General features: G+C 38.3%; 1 pseudogene; it reads right to left on the bottom strand.

The window, feature by feature from the left end:
• Positions 1-4,014: 4,014 nt before the first annotated feature.
• LOC136115415 (long-chain fatty acid transport protein 6-like) lies at positions 4,015-23,392 on the bottom strand (annotated as a pseudogene).
• Between the last annotated feature and the right edge of the window lie 1,195 nt (positions 23,393-24,587).

Here is a 24,587-nt window from a genome sequence, read left to right on the forward strand (position 1 = left end):
TAATTTAGGTGCAACCCAAAGCACTCAGATTTAAAAGCTTTATCACCGATAGGAAGAAATAGGCACTTTCAGAGACAGCTTGTATGCTTAATTAGGTGGCCGAAATGTGCTATTGATGCTCCACGTCATAAAAATTATTTTGTAACATTTTTGATTGTATCTTTATGGATGAATGCAAGCATAGCTGAGTTCCTTTCTGTGCTCTGAGCTGTTCTGGAAGCAATGTAACCACGTTAGCCTTGCAGAAAGAACAAACTTTCATGCAGGTCAAGTTATCTTAGCCATTGTCGTCCTTGCCCAGGATAACCTGGATGGGCTTGCTGTTAGAACTTTCTTTACATGGCCTGGTGGAGAATGGACACCCTCGGAATGCTTGAACGTACTTTAGAAGACCTGTCCTTTGATTTTATTTAATCACTCTAAACAATAAACCATTCTCTCAAAAAGTTTCTAGTGAGTTATTTTCCTTTTTGTATAGGTACAATTCCTTCCTTCTTGTGTTTGAATCTTTACATGTTTTCCATCTTATTGCTTCCCCTGTTCACAAAAATGTTTTGCAGTTCACTTGTAGCTGAAAAATTGTACTGGTAGCTAAGAAAGTACTGGTGGACAGAAATTTATTAGTTTATCTTTGCTTCTTTAAACCAGAGATCAAATTACTATTTTGAACTGAAAACAAGAGAGATGTCATTTATTTTCTAGGGCTTTTAGAAAACATTGAACACTTTTAGTTGAAGCGAGGTGGGACAGAATTTTCTGCCTGTAAATACGTGACTTTTAATTGGGAAGCCAAGCATAGAATTGTTATCTTGTGCTCTTCATTTTAACTTTTTTTCTGAATAATGAATGTTGGGAAGAAATTGAATGTAGAGATGAAAAGTGTGAGGAAGACAGGAAGAAAAAATGGACAGACAGTGTTCAGTAAGAATAAAGCCATACAGGTGACTATTTTTGTTCTGGGCTTCTGGCAGCACTGTAATTTTATTCTTATTATTAGAAAATATTTACGTTAAAGTACTTTTAAAAATCAATAGTGTTCTTGTCTGCCTTAGGAGGAACATTGCCAGCAGGTCAAGGGAGGTGATCATTCCCCTCTCTTCAGCACTGATGAGGCCACACCTGCAGTACTGTGGACAGTTCTGGGTTCCCCAGTATAAGGAGACATGGAAATACTACTGGAGAGAGTTCAGTACAACATGAAGATCATTATGGGACTGAAGCATGTCTCATATGAGGAGAGGCTGAGTGAGGTGGGACTGCTTAGCCTGGAGAAGAAAAGGCTCAAGGGGGATCTTGTCACTGTGTACAAATACCTGAAGGCAGGTTGTAAAGAAGACAGAGCCAGACTGTTTCCAGTGGTGCCCAGCGACAGGACAAGAGGCAATAAGCACAAACTGAAACACATGAAATTCCTCCTGAACATCAAGAAAAAGTTTTAACACCAGGAAAAAGTTTTTTACTGTGAGGGTGATCAAACACTGGTGCAGGTTGCCCAGAGAGGTGTGGATTCTCCCTCCCTGGAGATACTCAAAAGCCATCTGGGCAGCTGGATCTAGTCACCTTGGCTGGAGTGGAGGGGTTGAACTAGAAGACCTCTGTAACTCCCTTCCAACTTCAACAGTTTTGTGATTAAAAATCAGACTACTCCTGTTTTGTAATACCCTCTGTGTTGAAATACTACAGAAGAAAGTAAGTACCAGTAATGTTCAGAAATGCTACCCTCTTGGTGGTGCCTGAAATGACCAAATATGCTGATAGCATTCTTACATTCAAATCTTTACCTGCATAGTATATAATTACACATAGTGCCTACATGTCTGCTAAAACAAGCTTTCAAATTAGTTTTGTGATTCCTTAGTACTACTTACTGTAGTGATTTCTTTCAGTAGATTAGGTTGTTTTCATTTTGAAATGAAATACTTTTTAATTACTTTGCAAGAAATTACTATACAAGATTATAAATCATATATGATTTAATGGCATATAGAAGTTTTGTTTTATGAGCCAAAAGACTGTATGAAGGGTTCTATAATCCTCAGAAAGACCCTCAAAGCAGAATAAAAAGATTATTTGCTGTGGAGATGTGGCAGAATGCAAACCTCCCTCTCTCCCCCCCGGTCCTTCAGTATGGAAGGGGTAGGCACATCTTCCTCTCTCTCTGCTGTTTGAGGCTAACAGCTTCTTTTGTTTGGCCCCAGAGCCCCCTGGCCAGGGCGCTTAGGAGAAGGGAGTGCCGAGGCACCAGGGAGCTGCTGGGCGCCCATGGCCAGTGTGGGGGATGTTTGGAGGCTTCAGGGGCACCCCACAGCCAGTGTGGGGGTGCAGAGAAGCTTCTAGAATGCCTACAGTCAGGTCTGATCAGCCTATAAAAAACAGGACTCTCATTGAGACTCCGCCCATTGTCGCGGGTCTCTCGGAGCGCGAGCAAGATGCTGCTGCTGAGAGCCCCCCTCCCCGGATGGAGACTCCGCTTGCCTTGCCGCCACGTGTGTGAGTAAAACTTCTCGCAGCATTGCGAGTATATTTATACTATCCGTGCACATTTGCACATGTAACTTCCCGTGCTTAATATAAACACGTGTAAAATTAATCCTTGCATAATTGTGAGTGTATTTATCCTTTCCGTGCACATATGCATGTATAACTTTCCGTGTTTAATACAAGCACGAGTAACTTTCCATGTTTAATACAAGCATGAGTAACATGCACATATGCATGCGTACTTTAAATTATTTCCTTGCACAATCCTGAGTGTATTTTCCTCCCGTGTTTCCATATAAGCACGTGTAATATTGCGTGCACACTTGCACGTGTAAGTAAAATAACCCTCGCAGGATTGCGAGTGTATTATGAATTTAACCCTTGCGGAATCGCGAGCATACACTTTCTGTACTCACTACGAGTACCTGTATCTCTTTAAGAATAATCCCGCACCGTGTTCAGGCAAGTGTGTACTCCTCCTGGACGCAGGGGTGGCTCCGGCATTGTTTCGGGTGAAGCCACGTGCATGCACTCTGTGGACCGCCTGTTGTATTAGTTGCTGCCCCTTAATAATTTTCCTCAGCTGATATCTGAACCTATATTTAAGTCACTTTTGGAGTGCTAAAACCCTGTTTCTCACCAGTTTAATAAAAGTTGTTTTGGACCCTGTTGTCCCTTAAACTAACCTCGGGGTGCCTCTGTGACAGGAGAGCTTACAACTGATATGCTGCTTTTAACGTTACATGATATTATAACGTTAGGTACTGGTTAGCAGCTTATGCCTTTTATAATGCTTGGTAAAGACTTTGTCTCCATTGATTTTATACTTCCACTAGCATGCCTTGGTGTCATATGACATCTAACATCTGTAAGTATCACTCCCCCTGGCACTAAGTGCTATGCCTTTGCCTGTTTACATAATCATTCTCAGGTACTGGAGAGATTTTGTTTATTTCGTTAGAGAAGATAGATTAAAAATATATTTTACAAAAAATGCATATAGTTTGAGGTTCTTGATTGCAATGTACAGAAAATGAAACTAAAAGCTTCTAATATTACAGCTAAATATGATTTATAGCTAACATAAAATTATTGTGCTGGCATTTTCATTTGATTCAATGAGCATCATAGTTAATTGAAAACAATATGCTATATTAGGCACAGTATTTATCATTTAAGTGCATTATTATATCTACAAGACTATGTAACATGACAAACTTTTTGTAGAGCTTCATAAACACAAAATGATGCCAACTTTCTAAAAATCTAAATCTAAATCTTGTGATGCTAAACACCTTTTCTGAGAACTGTTAACATTGACATGCATGGATGCATATGTGTGCACACAGACACACAGATGTTTAATATGACTTTAGTAAAATGCAGTACCATATCTCTTGTAAGAGTCAGTTTTCAGGATTTTTCTCAAAGATATTCTCATTTGTGAGGCCATCCTGTTTTCAGTCTTGGAGCTTCAGCTCTCTGAGTAGGAGTATTTCATCCTAAGTAGGAGTTTGGAGATTCTTTACAACTCTAGGTACTGAATAGATCTGTTTTGGTCACTAAATGTAAAAAAAATAGGAAAAATATTATTGAGATTTTGAAACAGTACTGTTCTTCCTTAGAACTTTTAATCTGGAAATTAGAAAGCATCTGTAAATATCTGGTCTCAGAACACATCATATCTAGGAATTACCATGTCCATTGTATTTAGAGGAAGAGTAGCACTAAGAAACACAAATGAGAATAAAAACATTCTGAGCCCAGAATATTGATTATGTTCTTTTATTATTGTATTTTTGCATATTTCGGTATATTGTAACTATTTGGATATGTTATTGGGTAAATTATCGATAGATCCCTGTTTGGATCTATTGATAATATATTTTTCATGTGTAATTTTCAAGTTCTAAGTGTGTGTCAAGAATCTCCTGTTCACTAAACAGAGTTAATACCTGCCCCAAAATATCACCATCTAAATTAAGGTATCTGTTAGTTAATAGATAAATTAAATTTTCCTTACCTGTGTGTGCTTTCTTACACCTTCCATTTTCATCCTTCTTAAGTTCTTGTTTCCAGACATCACATTTCAACAATTCAAAAGAATGTAGGAACCAAATTTTAAAAGTTGGCATGCATACTTAAAAACATTATTGTCTAGCTCGCTTTCCAGATGTTCTGGTAGAAATTGTTTTGAATTAATGAAGAGTACCCTATTGATTTAGAATAGCCTGAAATATACTGACAGTATTCTAAAAAGCAATTGTCAGAAAATGTTCATACCATGGTAAGCAGCAAGAAGTATACATATACAGATGAAGCGTTCATCACCTTTATTGATAAAAAGAAATTCATTGTTTTAGAGAATGGTCAGATTGAAATAATTTATATGAAGTAAAGTGCTTTTGATCAAGTTGTCAATTTTGTTTTAAAACTACCATCCATTTCTAAGTAGAGGCTGGAATGCAAATCAAGAAGATTCTCGATAAAAAAATCCAAATTAATTATAGAGACATTTCAAAAATTACTCCAGCCATATACAAGTGGGAATGTACGGCTCGATAGTTTGATTTAGGCTTTTCTGCATTCATTCCCTGCCCACATCATCGTTAAGATAGCTACAAGAACAAAAGCACTATAGAGTTGTTATGGCCATGGGAAGGCATTTTTTGGCAACTCAGATAAAAGCAGAAATAATTTGGAAGCTGTTAATTGTTTTTGATGTTAACTGATCTGAATCTCTAGTATTATTTGAACAGTAATTCAATGTAGTATAATGTTCATGATTCACAAAGAGTCTGCACAAATAAGAAACACCTTTGAGAGTGCCAAGGCATTTTTATGAATGGAAGGTGTATATCTCCAATGAGAGTTTCAGCAGTAGCCATATATATAAAGTTTATAGTCCACATGTCTTGAGCTTTATATTTTTCTCCTTTATTTGTTGAGAATTTTGGATTTTTGGTTTGTTTGTTTTGCTTATCTTATTTCTAAGAATCAAGTGTGACACTGGTTTTAATGAGTGAAGATGTAGCCAAAGAGTGTATCTGTGTAAGTTTGCTCTGGAACATGTATCTCCTGATTCATACCAACAGTCAAATCAAAACTAATTTTTACCTGATCACTTAACATCTGTAGCTTTTCAGGATGATAAGTAAACTTCAACAAAAATACATAATTAATATTTTTTGTTTATTTGGATTTTTTTTATATTCTGGGGCAATAGTCAGATACATTAAGCAGTAGTTTCAGCTTCCGTGAACTTGTTCTGTATAGTTATTCTAGTTTCACATTACATGTACAGAGAAAAAGGGGGCTAAGAATAAGGTTTCTGTTTCTGTGAACCAAGTTTTGCTACATCTAAACTGCAATGAGCAAATTTATCTTTGTGCAATTTGCTACTCTTTATAATTTCTGCCTTTCATCTGCTATTTTGGTTGGCTGGTTAATTAGTTGGTTGGTTTACTTGATTACATTTACCTTTGAGAAGATGAAGCACAGACCAGAGCTCCTATTTTATTAGTATTGTTCAAGAAATTAAGACTTCCTTCTGTGGATCTGCAGAATTCAGGTTTTTTAATTGGGCCAAACCTTGTCAGAAATTCTTTCTAGACAGCAGGTCTGGTACCATTTCCTAGAGCAATGCGCACTTTGTGAACTCTGACCTCTTCCTTCTGTGAGCAGCCAAAAATAAACGTTTTGTGGCTGAGAAAAGGGGGTCTAAGCAGAATCATAAAATCATAGAATCTCAGAACCATAGAATCATAGAATAGCAGAATAGTTGGGGTTGGAAGAGACCCTCAAACCTTTCTGCAATGAGCAGAGACACCTTCAACCAGATCAGGTTGCCCAGAGCCCCATCCAGTCTGGCCTTGAATGTCTCCAGGGATGGGGCATCTACCAGCTATCTGGGCAACCTGTTCCTGTGTTGTACCACCCTCATTGTAAATATTTTCTTCCTCATGTCTGGCCCGAATCTAAAATCATTCCCCCTTGTTGTAGCGTATTCCCTACTAAAAAAGTCTGTCCCCAGCTTTCTTTTAGGCCCCTTTTAAGTATTGAAAGGCCATGATAAGGTCTCCCTGGAGCCTTCTCTTCTACCTGGAGTTGATCTAAAATTTTCTAATAGAACAATTTTCCTTTAGAAACTACCACTTTGACTGAAATGCTTCAAAGAAGGATATTTGTTTTGTAAATATAAAATAGAAAAAAATCAGACTTCTTGTTGGTCTGAGTTTGAAAGATTTTCATAAGATGAAAACTTTCTTTTTGTAGCTCTTGTATTTTCACTTATAAATTCTATAGCTGAGTTGTATATCGCTAAATTTAAAATAATTACTTTATACTGAAAATGTAAATAAGTAGGTTTTAAGTAAGTGCCATTTCCCATAGAATGGCATGAAGATCCTTACCATATTTCATATGATTAGGTGAAGTTTTTAATCTTAAATCTGAATTCAGAAAAGGTGGTGATCAATTCTGCAGCCAAAATGCACTTGTTAACTGTTAAATGTCAGTTATGTCAGTTATGTTGTTATTGTGGAAAATTGCTCACATGCTTGCTTATGTGTTTTGTGCATTGAGGCAGCACTGCTCAGCACCCTACATATAACACTATAGACAAGACTCTGCCAGTGGAAAACGTCTTACTTTTTTTTGAGATTGAGTGATTCAGTTACTGCCATGGCTGAACAACAGCAGAGAATAAAATTATTTCAGCTCCAGAGGAACTGTTTCGTCAAACCAAATAGATGCATTTTCTTTTCCATTTCAGTGTTATTTTAAACTTAAAAAATAATAAAAATGTATTTAATTTCTAAATAATATTGATGTCATTTCAAAATGGAATGTTGCCTAAGAATTACACTGTAGTATTTTAGCAGAATCAGCATTTCAAATTCTTCACCTTTAAAAATACTTACATGAAATTGTTTTGTGAACTTTGGATTAACAGACAATTTTATTTGATCGAGAACTGCATTTTATGGCAGATAAATTATTTGCCACAATTGCATCAGCTGTAATGCAGACTAAACTTCACATGTTAAAAACAGGGGTAGAGTCTTCCCTCCTTCTTCATAATGAGCTGTTTTCTTTTGCAGATTTAATGGTAAACCTGAAAGGATAGCATGGTTTAATCACATGTATGTGATCAGATCCAATTATGAACCAGTTGGCAGGGTGATTGGGAGAGTTACTTCATGCCAAATATTGTCTCTTCTTCAGCACTTAGTCTTCAGGACAAAATAATGTTGTTTGTTTGTGGTTTTTTTGTTTGGTTTTTGTTTGTTTGTTTGCGGTTTTTTGTTTGTTTGGGGTTTTTGTTTGGGTTTGGTTTGTTTGGGTTTTGTTTGGTTTTTGTTTGTTTGGTTGTTGTTGTTGTTTTTTGTTGTTGTTATTCTTTCAAAATAGCTGGTGAGATTCTAGGAGTAAGAGTAAATCTCAACAGCTTCAGAGATTATAAGCATAGGAACAACTGTTATATGTACCTTGTTTCATCCCTCAATTCTAAAATATCTTTATTTTAAAAGTTGTATGGTTCTCTTTAAAAACAGCTTGACGTAAATTCTGTTTTGTTTGTCACCTTCTAGGGATACAATGTTTCAAATATAATTCTGGTAGGTACATGGATGTTAGGTAAGATTCCTGTAGACTTATGTGGTCAGAGGGTAGTGACTGCAGTTTCTGCCTACATCAAGAAATCCAGGAGTTTCTCCTAGTTCCGAAGTCCATGTTATTTCTTGATTTCAGTGTGAGACCTAGGCATGCTCTGTGAAAGGAGGTAAGGACAGACATCCTGGATATGGCCTAGAGCACATTCCAACAGGTCCCTCATCTAGGTAGCTCTCATCCTGGGGAACACCAAGACTGCTGTGCTCTGGCATGCCACAGCCTAAGGAGTCTAGCGGAAATGTAGCTGTGCAGGCTTATTAACCTGTGCAGGCTTCTTTCACTGTGAAAGAACCTGTGCGTTTGTCAGGGTTTAACCCCAGCTCACAACTAAGCACCACACAGCTGCTCGCTCACTACCCCTCACTAGAATGGGGGAGGAGAGAATTAGGAGAGTAAAAGTGAGAAAACTCTTTTAAAGTATAATAATAACAACAACAGCAATAATAATTATTTGTGATGAAAAAGAAAATAACAAAAATAGAAAGAAATTAAACCCAAGAAATGAAAGAGATGCAAATGAAAAACAATTGCTCATCACCAACCAACCAATGCCCAGCCAGTCTCTGAGCAGTGGCCCCTGGATAAATTCCATCTGAGGTTATGTACTGAGCATGATGTCATATGATTTGGAATATGCCTCTGGCCAGTTGGGGTCAGCTGTCCCAGCTGTGTCCCCTCCCATCTTCTTGTGCCTGCCTGCTGGTGGGATGGGGTGAGAAGCACAAAAGATCTTGACTCCTTGTAAGCGCAGCTCAGCAATAACTGAAACATCCCTGAATTATCAACACTACACTGCTTCCAGCACAAATCCAAAACATAGCCCCATATTGGCAACTTTGAAGAAAATTTGCTCTACCCCAGCCAAAACCAGCACCATTGTACACTAGAAGTTATATGTATTATACCTTGGTAAGATACCTATGACAGGACTCTGTGTTGACCCTTATCTACTTCTGTTGGTATCCTTAGATTCCTAAACTTAGCTAGGCCATATTTCTGTTTTTTCCCCTTCTTACCAGTTGCCAGTTAAATATCAATATCTTCTCTGTTAAATTCTTGTTATCGAGCCAAGTAAAGAAAGTTCTTCCTGCCTTTTCCTGCAGAAGAGCCGTTTACAGAACCAGGTTGGCCTAGTTAATAATTCCCTTGTGGGTTTGTGGTTTTTTGGGGTGTGTGGTGTGTGTGCTTTTTTTTTTTTTTGTTGTTGTTGTTGTTTCATTTTGTTTTGTTTGGGTTATGTGTTTTTTTGGGGCTTTTTTGTGTTTGTTTGTTTGTTTGTTTTTTAATCTGAGGACTACTTGCATAGTGTTTGTACAGACTTGAGTTCTGGCCAACAGTTTTCACAGATTGTTCCCTCTAACACCTTTTTGTCTTTGACCCCTCTCCTACATCTGGACCACAAAATAATAAGCCTCTGTTCAAACCAGCTGGTGAATTTTCTCAGCTATTCCCTTGTTGCTAGTTCGTGTGCCAAGCTCTGAACAACGCTGTTGGAGAACATTTGAACCTTGTGCTTTTACATAATGTTTTCTGTGGTAGGTAGGAGTAATTCTTGTCACCTCCCTTCAGTAACTTTCTAACTTCCAAATATAAAATTAAGAAAATAAAGAAATCTTTTCCACCATTGTTGAGAAACAAGTGTTACAATATATTAGTAATATATATTTTCAGACTTGCTTTTCTGCTGCTGCTCTGTTTGGTGAGATCTTACTTTTGCCCTAAATCTTATAATGATTTAGACCCATGTTCTTCAGGACTGGTATCCCACGGGCGACCAAGATATGCACCACGCTATTAGTCCTATGGCTTTATACAAATAGGTTTGTCATCGCATGAACAGCCGTGGAACAAAACATGCCTCTGGAACACCTCTTCACAAAAAAGTTAAATAAAACTCATTCAGCAGTTTCAAATCCATAGAAAAAGTAACTATCAGCCAGTACATACTGAATAGAGTAACCTCTTAGTAACTACTTTGAAACAGTGCAGGGCAGGTGGTCATTTAATCCAGTTCATGCTCGTGTTTGATTATTGCATGCAATAAAGCTTTTTTTGCTTGTACTTTTTCCTTACTGACCTGCCACTTGCTTGTCACTCAGATGAAAAGCTAACGAGCTTGGCTTTACAGAGTAATTTCTGTTAGTGTCTGGGCATAATTGTCCCATTCTGCCAGACTTGTTTCTGTGTAACCGCTACGTTTGCTGATATAAACTTGGTTGCTATTGTAGAACCGCAAGAAATACAAGACCCAAATTTTGTATACCCTAAAAAAACCCCCTTTTGAACATTAAAAATACTATACTATTGAGAAATGGTTGAATCTACATTACTTATAAAATAAGATTTGCGATATTTTAAAGCTGTAATTACAAACAAGAATTTACACTGGGTTGGTTACAGAGGTAGTGACAGAATTTTCTATGTACAAAAACATTGCGACACTGTATTTTCTACAGTCATTCCAAAACTGTCTTGCAGAAAATTTCTTCTTCAAAACACGAATTCCTGGGAGATGAAGCCATTCTCTTAATTCAATTGATTATAAATTCATCTATTTAAATAAATGATAAGCTATTTCTAACAAGGCAATAACATCTTTTTGTTAAATGTGACTTGCACCATGGAGCTTTGCTTCTTTTTCTGAATACCAACTGAGAACTTAGTCTTCTCCAGTTGTTTGTTTATGTCAAGATGGTGAGTGTTATAATTTCTGAAAAAAAAGAGCTTGGGATGGGGGAGAATGCAGTTTCTCTATTTGTGTGAGAAGTGTGTGAGAAGGGAAAACAGCTCTGTTGTTTCTGTCTCACTCCCTTTTTCCTGTTTCTCGTCAAATTATCATCCTCGGGTTTTTTTTGTTTCTATGGCCTTGAAGTTCCTTCAGAGCTTTCCATTTCAAAAACCACTTCATCCTAGACCTCTCATGTCTGCCACCTGATGTTGTTTTCGCAGTTTTTTCTAGGTGTTGTCAGCCAAGAGTTTGCAAATTTCCCTATTTCTATCCTTTCCAAAATTCCTTTCAATCCAAGTCCTGTTTGTCCCACATAAAGCTTCCCAGTGCCATGCAAGTTCTGAATCTCTTCTAGTCCACTTGCTCATAGCTTGCCCATTCGTCCTAGACTTAAAGGCCTCTCAGAGCTCTTCAGCCTCACTTCAAAGCCTTGTTATTCCAGTCCCAGGCTCTGAGGAGTCTCCATCTGAATAACCCACCTAAGAAAGCTGTTGCCCTTATTTTTCTGTTCCAAGACAAATCATAGCTTCAAACCTTTTCATACACTACTTTTCACATCTATTTTGTGTTTCTATTAGACAGCAACAGGCTTGTTATCAGTTGCTATAGCCCAGCATGCCTGCCCATGCTGTTTTTGAAGAAACAAAGCACTGAAATGGCTTTTAAAACAGTCCAGATATACACTTACTGTACCAAAAACCAACATCTGGGCAAGAGTCTAAGGACAGGAAAGGAGGACATATCTGAAAAAAAATCTGATTACAAACTCTCCAGAAATAACTCCCATTATCAGAATCAAAAGGAGAGGCTCTGTCTTTCCTCCTTTCCTTTATGTTAATATCATATATCTAATTCTGTAGGTGTTTCTCAAATATATGACTCAAAAAGCTCCAAAGTACATTTGGTTGATTTTATTCTGAAGATTAGTTAAAGCTTCCACAATGCATCAATTCCTTCTGAAACTAAAAATCAAGCCTGACTTCTCAGGTGCCCATGTGAATGCCATTTTAGACTTCTAATGTTGGATACAAATACGATTTCTACTTAAACCTATAGAACATATGCAGTGATATTAGAAGGATGCAGACCTCAAGTCGTGTTATGATGGTTTTATGCAACAACTGGTGTTCCTTCTTAGCTTCGAAAGTCATGCACATATCTTAGATACAGTTTGCAGACAGGAGAAGCTGCTAAAAATCAGAAAATTGCGATAGTCTATTGGTAGACATAATATTTGAGTTACCAAACAGGTTTACTCACCAAATAATAAGATGTTACAGCATTTTCAAGTTAATGAATCTTCACTAGAAGGTAAGCAGTAGCTAATTCAATGCATCCACTGGTGCCAAGAAGTGAAGCACTGATGTGGTACAGGGGAAGAGTGAGATACATCATATCCTGAGAAACTACACCACACAGAGTAAATGCTAAGCAGGCAGATAGAGCTCTTAGAGGAGCAATGATAGCAGCTTTTGGGAAACGTGTCAAAGGGAAGAGAACAGATGTAAATGTAGTAACAGTAGAACTAATAATAATAGTGCTAACTAACTGTAGAACAGTAAATGTACTGCTTACAGTAATAATTTTGCTGCAAATAGAATAGTGTTTGGAATGTAGAGGGAGAACTGTCTTTTCTTCTGAGTCTTTGTCTGTTCTGTCCTTCAGTGTTTACTTCATGATTATATCTCCTTAGTCTCTCAGCTCCTTCAGTATTTTTGCCTGTAAGGCTATTTAATCCTCTTGTCTTCTTTGTCTGAGGAACAAAGTCCATACCCTTCACAGATGAGTGCAAACTGACTGTGTACAGTGTTGCCTCACCACGGTGGAAGAGTGGGAAAGCTTCTGAAGAGCCACTGTACCACTCAGCTGCTCATTTTTCAGGCCAGTCTCAGAGGAAAAGTTTTCCTCCAAGGCCCAAGCACTTGTGCTGGCCATATTTCTTTTTAGTATAGGCCTGTGAAATTCCGTCACTGTAGAATCTGAGCAGCTGTTGGAGACTGACTTTATTGGTTTTATATTTAAGAAACAAAGTTCAGCCATGGACTATCTATGTAAAAGTTCACTAACTGGAATTACACCCTTGTTATGCCAAGGCAAAATAATTTAAAGTGTACTATGCTTTTAACTAAATGAATTCCTCCCTATCTGGACTTAAAATTTCAAGTTCTGTCTTTTTGTGTGTCTGTCCTGTTTCTAAATATATACCACCTTAATTTTAATAGAGCTGCAGTTGTTCTTTGCTAGTACACATCCTTACCTGTAGTTCCTGATATGAAGATATACATAGCTGTGTTTCTTGTGTTAGTGATGACTTTAAGGTGAGGTGGAACAAGGTGGTGCACCACCTTGTCTAGTTTGTCTGGTATAGGACAAACATGCTGGAGAGGAGAACTGGTGCTCATCAACTGGACAGCAACATTGGAAATAAATGATTTCTCTATTGGAAAATAAATGATTTCTGTATCGATCCTGAACAGTCTGCCAAGTTAAAAAAAAATTTATACTTGTTATTAAAATAATTACAACCACAGACCTGATTACATGCATTGTATTTATATATCTGACCACTGCATACAGTGTGTCTACCTCAGCTTGCAGCAGGAATAACCTGGATAGTGAAAAAAATTCATTATGTTTAATTTCCCTATACATCTCATGTGACTTTGATTATGGTAGGTAAAACCTCCTGATCTTACTTGGTGATGCTAATATGTAGGATTTCATTTGATCAGTATGTTATAATGTTTATTTTAAAGCTTTGTACACATGACAACTAATGAGCCCTCATAGGTTCATATGGAATTATGGGAGTATTGCCAACCTGTGCTGAAGGTGGAAGAAGAGTATAAAAGTTAAATAAATTTCCTAGTATTACCTAATATGCTAGCAAGAAAGCCAAAATTACAGCTCAACATGCTGTAATCTTTGCTTCAAGCGATTCTGCATCAGGATCACCACTTTAAAGTAGTTCCATAACCGTAAATTTGTATGTGAAAATTTTGAGCTGAAGGAAAACACCAGTAACAAAGAGAATCTGACTCTTCCTATAGTCAGTGAATTTGTACCTATATAATCCAATAGATAGGAATGGAAATGAGATGGCACTAAATTATCTCCTCAGGCTGTTTGCTTACCGATGCATGATTGTTTCTGCTGATACCTTATCTGGTATCTGGAGAGTTTCAGGTTTGTCCTTTTATTATACTAATTAATTCCACATTTTTTTGGTGCTTATACACTTGAAATTCAAAGAAGACTGTCTCTTTCCTCTCTTTTTTAGCCAGTATATGTGTATGTATGTATGAAGTGCCTGAAGCTTTGAATGGCTCTGATTTTATACTTTTGATAAAAAGCATAAAGCAGTAAAAAGTCAGTAGTAAGTCAAACACAATAGAAACCTTACCTTCTATCACCAGTGCTTTTGCTGCACATGTATTAACTCAGTGCAGGAAAGATCTGGAGCACACATTGTGGTTGAGAAGAGCCACCAAGCAGCCCAGCTTGGCCAGCCCAGCCCAGACATGAATAAAGTCGGGTCCATTACACATCAGCAGGACCATACTGTCACCTTTTTTCAGATTCACATAGTGCAGCAAGACCTGTGTTATGCTATTACTCCTCCTGTCCACATCCTGTTAGGTGTGCAATTTCCCTTCATGGATGAGAAACAGCTTGTAGAGAATCTTCACCACTCCCCACATGAAAAGGTCAATTATGGAGGGAATTCAGTTGCTTTCCCATTTCTTTGCCATTGCTTTTAATCTCTTGTGAAACACCTTATGTGACACTCTAGGATTCGACTGTCTGGGAGGCTTTTCTAGGTGATGTGGCCTCTACTGTGTAGTTTAGAAATATTTTACCAACACTCTGTGCTTTTAGTATGTCGATCAAGTTCTTTTACATTTTTAACAATATTCAGTGGATATAGTAACCTGTGGATTTTTCGCAGCAAGCAGGGTCTTGTATGTACCATAAAGCTTATGTGATGTTGTAAGGGTAAAAGAACAGCTTAAAAATGAAAGCATTCTGGCATTAATTGCATACAAACGTATAAACCAAGTTAAGGTGTGTAATACATGACATTTTAAAGTTCTAATCAAATTTTTTAAACTCATGGCTTTCTGAACTCTCTAATTTGTAAAGTGACAGTCTTAGTTATTCTGAAGTCTGCTGATTATTCTTCTTTATTTTGTCATGTCACATATCAGGCCAATTTTTTTTTTTTTTTATGTTAAAAAAATGAAAGCAACTCCAAGTTTACTCTTACAATAGATGAGCCATTAAAACATCTTGTGTTTCACTTTATGTGGCTCCCTCATTGAGTTTCTGGCTTTCTCAGAATGTTGTTATTAACTGTCCAAGAGCACAAACAGACTGCCTCATGACTTTCATGGATATTAAACACTCCTTGACTATGACTTGAAAATGTTTACTAATTTTTCTTCGCCACATGTACAAGCGTGCAAGATTCACTATAGCTCCAGACAGTAAATTTAGCTCTGGGGCAAGTCTAAATGGCAGAGTTTATAAACTGAACTAATAAATATGTAGGCACAATCTTAAGAGAAAATAAATATGAAGGATAATGCCATAAGACCAGGTTCAGCCTTAGCTTTCTTCTAGGCCAGAGCAGAAGTAAACTCAATAAATAATAGGCTGGCTGTGGTGTTCTTATGTCACTTCTATTGTCAAATATAGCCATGGTGTATAAGTGAGAACTCATAACAAAATAAAACAGAAAAAAGACTGAAACATGCTACATGAAACAATTTCGGTCTTCAGAGTTGTTTCAGGATTAGTTTAGGCTGATCCTTTTCACACTTCCATGTGTATGGGAAGACCCACTAATCCCTTATTTTAGAATTACTGAAGCAAAATATTGTTTATGGGGCAGAAAAAGTAAGTTAAACAAAGAAAATGAAAGGAAAGATGTGGAGTATATGGATGGAGAAGAAAAAGAGTGAATATTAGGAAAGAATGACTATTAAGAAGGAGTATACTCTTCTCTGAGTGAGATTACGCTCATACAGTTACAGTCAGCTGGAGTCCAGAAGCTGGACTGCCGTGACCTGCCCTACACCTGGTATGACAAGTCTGATACCAGCTTTTGGCTGCAGTATCCTGGCAGCACCACCTAGCTTTCTTTTGATTACTGGACTTTAGGATTCCCTAAAACATTCGCAAAAGGTACATGCACAAGTATTTAATCCACACTCCAAATGAAAAAGCTGCTCAGAGCAGTGAAATATCTTCTTAACTCTAGACAAACTCAAAGCACCTTAGATGAAAAAAGTATTCAGAAACTGTAATGAATAACTTATGATTTAACTATAAATGCAAACAACTAATTTTTTTCCCAGTCTTATCAAATACATGCTCAATTTGCAGTCTAAGGAAAAGCTTTGTATTCTTATAATCTACTGTCGAGTTTTGACATGGGTTGTTGTTTGTGTGATGCCTTTTTTTTGTTTGTTTCTGATTTTGTTTGTTTTTGTGGTGGCTGTTGTTGTTTGTTTGTTGTTGTCTGGGTTGTTTGGTTTTTTTTAAGACCTCTCTCAAAGTAAGAGATAGGTGCTTGAAATCTGACTGCGTTATCTCTTCTTTGCATTATTTTCACCAGGCTCCACACAGTGGAATTCTGCTGCATGTGTATCCACATTTGTATCCCTGCATGGTCAGAAATAAACTTATTCCAATGACTTAGTATGCTCTGGGATGTTTTCCCTGAAGTCTTGGAAAGGGCACTTGAGCAATTAGCTTGGAATAACTGAGTAATTCCTTCAACCTTGTTTTAATTATTGGACAATCTGTTATTTCCAGTCCTTAGTCTTCATTTGTTTTTCTGACAAAAGCCATGTATGCCAAAAAGTTTTAATGCAAACTGACTGCTAGCTCTTCTAAGTCTGAACTCCCTTTCTATTTGCCTGACTGTGGTCTGGGGTTGTTCTCTTAGAAAAACTGAAAACAAAAGAATGAAGCTGCCACCTCAGACACAAAGCTATTACATGTCCTCAACTTCGCAGGCACATTCAGGGTAGCTCTGGGAGCCAGGGAATGTACTGGAGAAAGGAAGAACACAGGAATCAGTCAGTCAGTTAGAGAGCAGGTAAGCCTACCCAGAGATGTTTGCCAGTCCCAAGGGAATGTAAACAGCCCTGTGTGTTGATTCCAATGTCAAGTTCTCTAAGATATCTGAGATGTCTGTGAATTGCCTAAGATACATAGTCCTTCTGTAATTGCCCTTATAGTTATTATTAAAATGACCCTAGAAGTGCATACAAGATTGAGTATGTCTCATACCAGCTTTAAATAATGATCCATCTATTTGCCTGAATTTCTGCTGTGGGGGAAAAAAAAAAGTTTTGAAGATAGAAATAGCCTTTTAATAACCTTTTAATAGTCTTATTGTTTTAAATGTTAATACATAGCTTTTGTTTTGGAAATACAGAATTACGATTCAATTCAAGGAAATTGGTCACCAAATTCACTGGTTTTGGTTTGTCAGGGTTCGGTTGTTTTTTTTGCTATAAAGTCAGAAAGTGGGGAAACACGAAGATTTGTTTACTTACTCTCTCTGCTTTGTTACACTGTTTCTTTTCAGCTTTTTCTCTGCAATCACAAGGACTGAAAACATTTCCTTTTAATAAAAACTGAGATTCTTAAGTATCTATGGATATTTAGAGCTTGAGTTTGAAGTAAAACACAAAAGACTCACAAAATACTCAGTGGTATCAAAATGCACAATTAACTGTTTTTCATTATTTAGACAACCACATGAATAACGATAAACATGAAAGTTTTCCAAATACAGTGAACCCAAACTTTCACTAAGAATTCAAGTGAATATTCTGTTTTCTGAGTAATCTGCCAGCTTTTCTGGTAAGAAAGATGAGATGGTGCCTTTGCTAAAATAATCTAATGGGCAAAAAGTTCAGTTTTGAAGCTCACTGTACTGCTTAGTTAATAGGAATAGATGAAGCTGTTTATCCAATTGAGGCAGAGAGACAGAGAAGACAACTTCAGAGAAGTGTAATACAAGCATATAAAGGAATTAGTTTAATCTGACTTTGGATGCATACAGTGAACATTGTTTTGTTTAAGTAATAAGAAATTACCTATAAAAGAAATGCAAACATCATAGTTCATCTAAGTTTCTAACTAGTGTTTTTTCTGGCATCTGAAAGATAAATAAACGAATATTTTCTTACCAACTTTTGATTTTATATTTTGTTTAGTGTCCTGTATTGTTAGAGCCTTTCTGTCCCATGAGAAGTCTGCATGGGTAATCTGAATATGTTCATTTTATCCAAGCAGATGTTCTCTTGAAACTCCACGCCTGTAGTTTTCCACTGGTGACTGCACGCCTGGACATACAGCTAAAGACTCCTTTTCTGTCTCCTGGATGTCTCAGATCTCCTGTTCTGTACTTCCTCAGCTTTGCAGCTATCTCCAAGTATGAGAGTGGAAGGGAATCAGACACTGTATCTTGGAACACGGTGTGTTTGCTGACTGTATTTAGAACTAATTCTTAAAAGACAAAGGCGTCAAATTTTCTCTGCTAGTTTATGTGCTTTAAAGGGCCATAAGCAGCAAGACATAGAGTTATACTAAAGGACAGGACTAATCTGTTTAAATGACTGTTTCAAAGTAACATAGAGCTTATTGATGTTTCTGTTAACTCCTAAGTACTGTACATTTAGTAGACAGCAAACATTTTATATAGCATTTATCTCACATTGTCATATATTCTCTGTAATAGGTTGAATAATATTTTCAGATTAACATGTTTTTTTTTAAGGTTAGCCATACACACCTCAGAGGACATTCTTGTTACAGAATGTAAATTATGAAAAAAAGACAGTATAATATATGTTGCTGGCTGCCTAATTGGTTAAAGAAGCATATAAGATTACAGGAAGACATACACAGTGTTGGCTAACAATTTAAATAATATTGATCAAACATTTATTATCTGAAACACAAGAATACAAGCTTAATAACTTTTGAAAAAAGGTTGCTAAATACACATGGGTTGGCTGCATTCCTGTTTGTGTAACTTTTAATTTTTTATAAGAAATGTCTTCTGTCTTTGTATTAATATTTTCTGAGGCATAATTATGGTATTCAGTTTTTAGAAAATCTATAGGCCATTACTTTTTCATAGAATTTATTTTTAAGTTTTGTCGAAATGAAAGTGGCATCTATGTCCATCCACCGTGGTGCAGAGAAAGCAGCAGTTTCCCTGCACAGTGATTTCTGTTTTGTTTAACGTGTGTAAAAGCTGAACAGAATGGTAGATTTTAACAGGACAGGAGCAGAAGGATTAATGAATGAACAAGAGCACTTTTTATTTGTGCAGCAGAAGTTGCAGGACATGGGAGAAAGATTGGGCCTTCTCTTGTGACAAAGTAAAGCTGTTCCCTAGACTGTTAGCTGTGCAGATGCTCAGTGAAAGTTCAAATCCTTCTGTTCCCACTTTTTTTGACAGGTCTGAAAAACAATCAGATTTTCAGAGTATGTGATGATTTATAGCTGGAACAATGTTGCATGTCAGTCTGATGTGAAGTTGTCTGTGAGGAAGCGATCACCAAAACAGTCAAGCTAAACATAACAGTTCAGGGTGTACAAATTTCTGTATGGCTGCCCCTTGGTTTTGAACCTTTTTCTGCTTGTAGATCTGCAAAATCATTGTCTGCAATACTGCACTAAGACGAGCACTGAAGATACTAGAAATGAATCGATGACAGCTGCCAGTAGCCAATACGTAGGAAAGGGCTCATGACAAAGGCAAGCAAATGGTGGTGTTTTTGTAGCACAGTCACCCAGAGGTTGGCAGCTCAGAGACTTCCTGAATGTGTCTTTATGTTTGATAACTCTCCAATGGACTTTTCTTTCTGGGGCTTGGATTCCTTGTTTCCTTGGCTTTGAACATTTGGAAAACTTCCTACACACAAAACTGGGCAGCAAGCAGTTCCATTGCTTAATTACACGAGAACTGTCTCCTGTGTGCTTTAAATCATCCACCTACTGCTTGCATTTCATGCCACCTTTCTTTTCATTACACTATTATGCTAAAATATACAAACACTCAGCACATTCCTTTTATTCAGGGTATCCGTATCTCTTGTTTTGATGTGGGTCTCTGTGTTTGCCACTCCAAAATGACAGAGGTTCCTCAAGGAAAAATTGCTGTAGAAGGTTCATCCTGTTGCCAACCTACTTCTTCAGTTCGTCTTTTCTCTGATCTCTTTTTCTCTTTCACTGCAAGTGCAGCTACCTCTAGATCAAATTTAATCAGGAGAGGGCAGTATTTCACTGATTTCAACAAAAGAGTTTCCAAGCTTTTAATCCTCCTAAAAGTGAGCGGTACAGCTTGTGGGGCCCTCAGAACCTTCTCTGATGAGGGTTTGCTTTTCAGCTTTGCATACTGCTTAGCTTCCAGAGCATGACATAAGCAGTTTTACTCACAATGAACATATTTTTCCTTAAGCTAATTGAAAACAGCACATCTACAACACCTCAAATTCATAAAGAGAATGCCCTGGAGGATTTGTACTAGGTCCTGGGGGAATTTGACAAGAGCACTCTCTATGTGCAGTTAAAATTGTCTGAAGTGGCACAATTTTATGCAATCGCAGAGAAATACATCTCATTTATAAAGCTTCAAATTTTGAGGGCTCTAAAATGCCTCATCTGATGGCTTATGGGCTTTTGTTGCAAGTAAAGGAGTTTTACTTCAGCAAAGGTTGGCTTGGGAGAAAGCAGAAGATTGTGATACCCTGGAAATACTTCTTCCAATATGCTTACAGTTAGAATTACTGTGAGTGGGAAAATGACATTTGACTCTGGACCCCAAAATAATGTGTGTATGTTGTGTGTGCGTATCTTTGAAAATACGTCTGGGGTCCTGTGTCCATTTGGAGCTACAATGGTTTGAGGGGTCCATTAGTCACACACGTACATCCTCTTGCAGGGAAAAAAGACGCAACTGCTGAAAGCATCACTGTGGCTGTTGGGGGTGAAGTAGTGGGATTTTGTTCATGGAGTTTTTTGTCATTGTCATTGCTATTTTTGTATCAAACCACAGACTTGAAATTTACTTATCACTACAGGAAATGTATGTAGTTGGATGGGTATTTTTGCCAACCTTTTAAATTTTCTAAGTGTAGTTTTCAGCTGGAAACTGCGAACATGCGTACCCACAATGGATCTGTATTCAGGGGGTCAAAGCTGATGTGCACACGGATGCAGAGACACAAGGTGACCGCAGAAAGCCTTCAATGGCAGTGACAGTTTGTAGATGGGAAGGGTCATTCTGGCAGTCATTCTAATTCTCACAGATCAAGATAAATCACACAGGAAATTTCTTAAAGTGCATGAAGCAAAGAATTTCTGTGGTATCTGTTTCCATATTCTGCATATTAGCTCCTCCTTCTTAAAGCTGCAGAGCCATTTCAAAGCACTAGGAAGAGAAGTTCCATATTCACTAATTCCTTGTTTTGTCTTTCTCTTTTGAATGACTCTGATTGAGAAAAATGCTGCACTATTTAAAGTGAAAATATTCACAGACCTTGGTGAAAGCAAGTTAAAAGAATAAGTATTCCAAATTTCTGGAGGCATCAAAAGTAATATTGAGGTGCATAACCTTGGTGCTAGAAAAATGAATGCATTATGTGGTATATTTTCCTGTGCATATCTCTATATGTACCTCTTACTACATGTTCAGTTACATGCACGCCAGGCAGTTATCAAAAGTAATCCCTATGAAAATGTGTAGTCACCCATTTTCGAAAGTTGCGTTACAAATTGTGTCTGCAAACGGAGAGTAAAATGCTAGCAAGTGTTGTTCAAATACAAATCTGCTGAGTGTGACTCCAGGTCAAATGCTTCTTGCACTGGGTCACACTGGCAATTAGAATATATAATGCATGAATATTGAGAAATAAACACCACCACGAATCCATGCCAGACATGGCCCGGAACCTGGATTAGACCACAGGGCCTTTCTGCATGGTCTGACCTCTTAAAATGAGACCCTTTGCAGAATTGCCATCGAGAGAGTACTCCAGGTCCATATGACAGAATTGCACTCACTGGCAAAACCACCATGTTGTTCTAAGACCCAGTCTACCTACAATATAGAAAACGCAGGACATCACTATCTGATGTAATTTCACTGTCTCAGCACAAATAGGAAGGGATTAGAAGTTAGTGATGTAAGTAGTCGTAACTGTATAAGTTATTTTAAATCCTGGCCCTTGTGTCCCTAACTGAAACACTGAACATAATTCCATTTTGGATGGAGGAAGTAAGTGAGAAACTTTTTTGTTTTCCAGAATTATATCATCAATCATAGAATCACAGAATCATAGAATCACAGAACAGTTTGGGTTGGAATGGACATTCAAAGGTCATCTAGTCCAACACCCCTGCCATGAGCAGGGACATCTTCAACTAGATCAGGTTGCTCAGAGTCCTGTTCAGACTGGCCTTGAATGTCTCCAGAGGTGGGGCATCTTACCACCTCTCTTGGCAACCTGTTCTTATGTTACTGCCCTCAGTGTAAAAATTTTCTTTTTCATGTCTGGCCTGAATCTCCCCTCTTTTAGTTTAAAACCATTACCCGTTGTCCTATCATTACAGACTCTGCTGAAAAATCTGTCCCCTTCTTTCTTATTCCCTTTTTAAGTACTGACAGGCCACAACAAGGTCTTCTCAAGCCTTTTCTTCTCCAGGCTGGACAACCCCAACTCTCTTAGCTTGTCCTTACAGGAGAGGTGATCCATATCTCTGATCATCTTGTTGGCCTCCTCTGAACCCTCTCTAACAGGTCCATGTCTTTCGTGTGCTGAGGGCTCCAGAGCTGGACACAGGACTCCAGGTGGGGTCTCATCAGAGCAGAGTAGAGGGGCAGAATCACCTCCCTCAGCTTGCTGGCCATGGTCCTTCTGATGGAGCCCAAGATACAATTGGCCTTCTCTGTTCTGTTCCCATGTCCCTGATGGCAGTTTCCCAGGGCGTTCTGTTGACTAACTCCTTGAAGAGCTGGAATTTTGCTTTCCTAATATTAAGGGTCCTGACTTGGCTTTACTCTTCACTTTTCCTACATCCCTCAGGACTGCAAACTCCACAAGCATGTGATCACTGCAACCCAGGCTGCCTCCAATCCTGATGTCACTTGTTAGCTCAGTTGCATTGGTGACCATCAGGCTCAGTATTGCATCTTCCCTGGTAGCTCTGTCTATTACTTGGCTTAAGAAGTTATCCTCAATGCACTCCAGGAGTCTCTTGGATTGCCTACAGCTCAACATGCTACTTTTCCAGCAGATCTAGTCCCCCAGCAGTACAAGAGCCTGTGAACACGATGCCTCCTTGTAGCTGGAGTAAGAAGGCTTCATCAGTATTCTCCCTCTGACTAGGCAGCTGGTAGTAGACACCAACCACAAGATTTCCTTTGTTGACTCAGTCTCTGATTCTTACCCATAAGTTTTCAACCTGCTCAGCACCCATTAGGCTTACCTGGGCACTACATCCCACTTAGGGTCCTGGACAAGAGCAAGGCTGACAATCTATAGAGGCTGGGGGGAGGCAAAGAGGGTCTGTGAGGCTGGGGCTGGTTCAGTATGGAGCAGAGGAGGCATCAGGGCACCTCACAGCACACCCCGGTGCCTGTGGGGAGGCCATCAAGGGGATGGGGACAGGATCTTCCTAGCACTGCCTGGTGGGATGGCAAGAGACAGTGGCAACTTCTGAAACTCTAAGATTCAGGCTGGCAGGAAGGAATCAAACCCCAAATCCTTGTAAGATCCATGAAGCACTAGAGTGAGTTATCCAGAGAGTAGGTTGGATCCCTGAGCCTGTAGGTCAGCCTTCAAGACCTGAGTGGTCACAACCCAAAGCATCCAGGTCTACATGGATTGTGAACCCTGCCCTTAGCCAGTGGCTGGGCAAGAGACCTTGTCAGTTCCTTGCTAGTAGCAGTGGTGTTGTGGTTTGGTGATTGGTACAACCAAGCATGAAGGGGAACTTCTGAGCATGATGATGTCAGAACTGGTAGAAAAAGGGCAGTTGAGAATAGCAGGTGTTGTTAGCACTCACACTAGCACTTCATTAAGATCACATCTACCTGCAGCTTCTCAGAACACTCAGGCAGAGACAGTCCAGGAGATGCAAAGAGGCCTCCAAAGGCTGTGTCTTTTCTCCTCTATCTCACCACAGGTAATTCTGTCCAGACAAGGCAGAGTTTCATATTTAGGTGCTTGTAAATAGGTGGATATGACAGAGTGCATGTGAATGGGTGAAATAAATTTTAATTTGAAATACAAACCTCCACTCCTCAATTTGAACTTTGCAACGTTATTGAGATTTGTTGATACAGTTTGCAACAGAGGTTTTAGGCTGAAATGTCCGGAGTGCCCTGGGAGACCCTCAGACACTCTGCCTTCAGACCAATGGTGCAACATAATTTATATGATTAAAGGATAAGGTTACTTGTCATATTGCATCGCCCTTCTTCTTGCTCACATAGGATTTGGAGGGGCTGGGCAGATTGCTACTCAGGGATTAAAGTGGTTCTATTTATAAATGAGTATAGTGTGATATAAAGAGTCTGAAAGAAGAGCATGATGTCTAATTATTTATATGTCCCCAGGTTCTTCATTTGTGTCAGATATTTTGATGTAAGTTGCCTCATGCCATTAACAAG

Source organism: Patagioenas fasciata, chromosome Z (genome assembly GCF_037038585.1).
Source record: "Patagioenas fasciata isolate bPatFas1 chromosome Z, bPatFas1.hap1, whole genome shotgun sequence".
In the NCBI taxonomy this organism is placed as follows: domain Eukaryota; kingdom Metazoa; phylum Chordata; class Aves; order Columbiformes; family Columbidae; genus Patagioenas; species Patagioenas fasciata.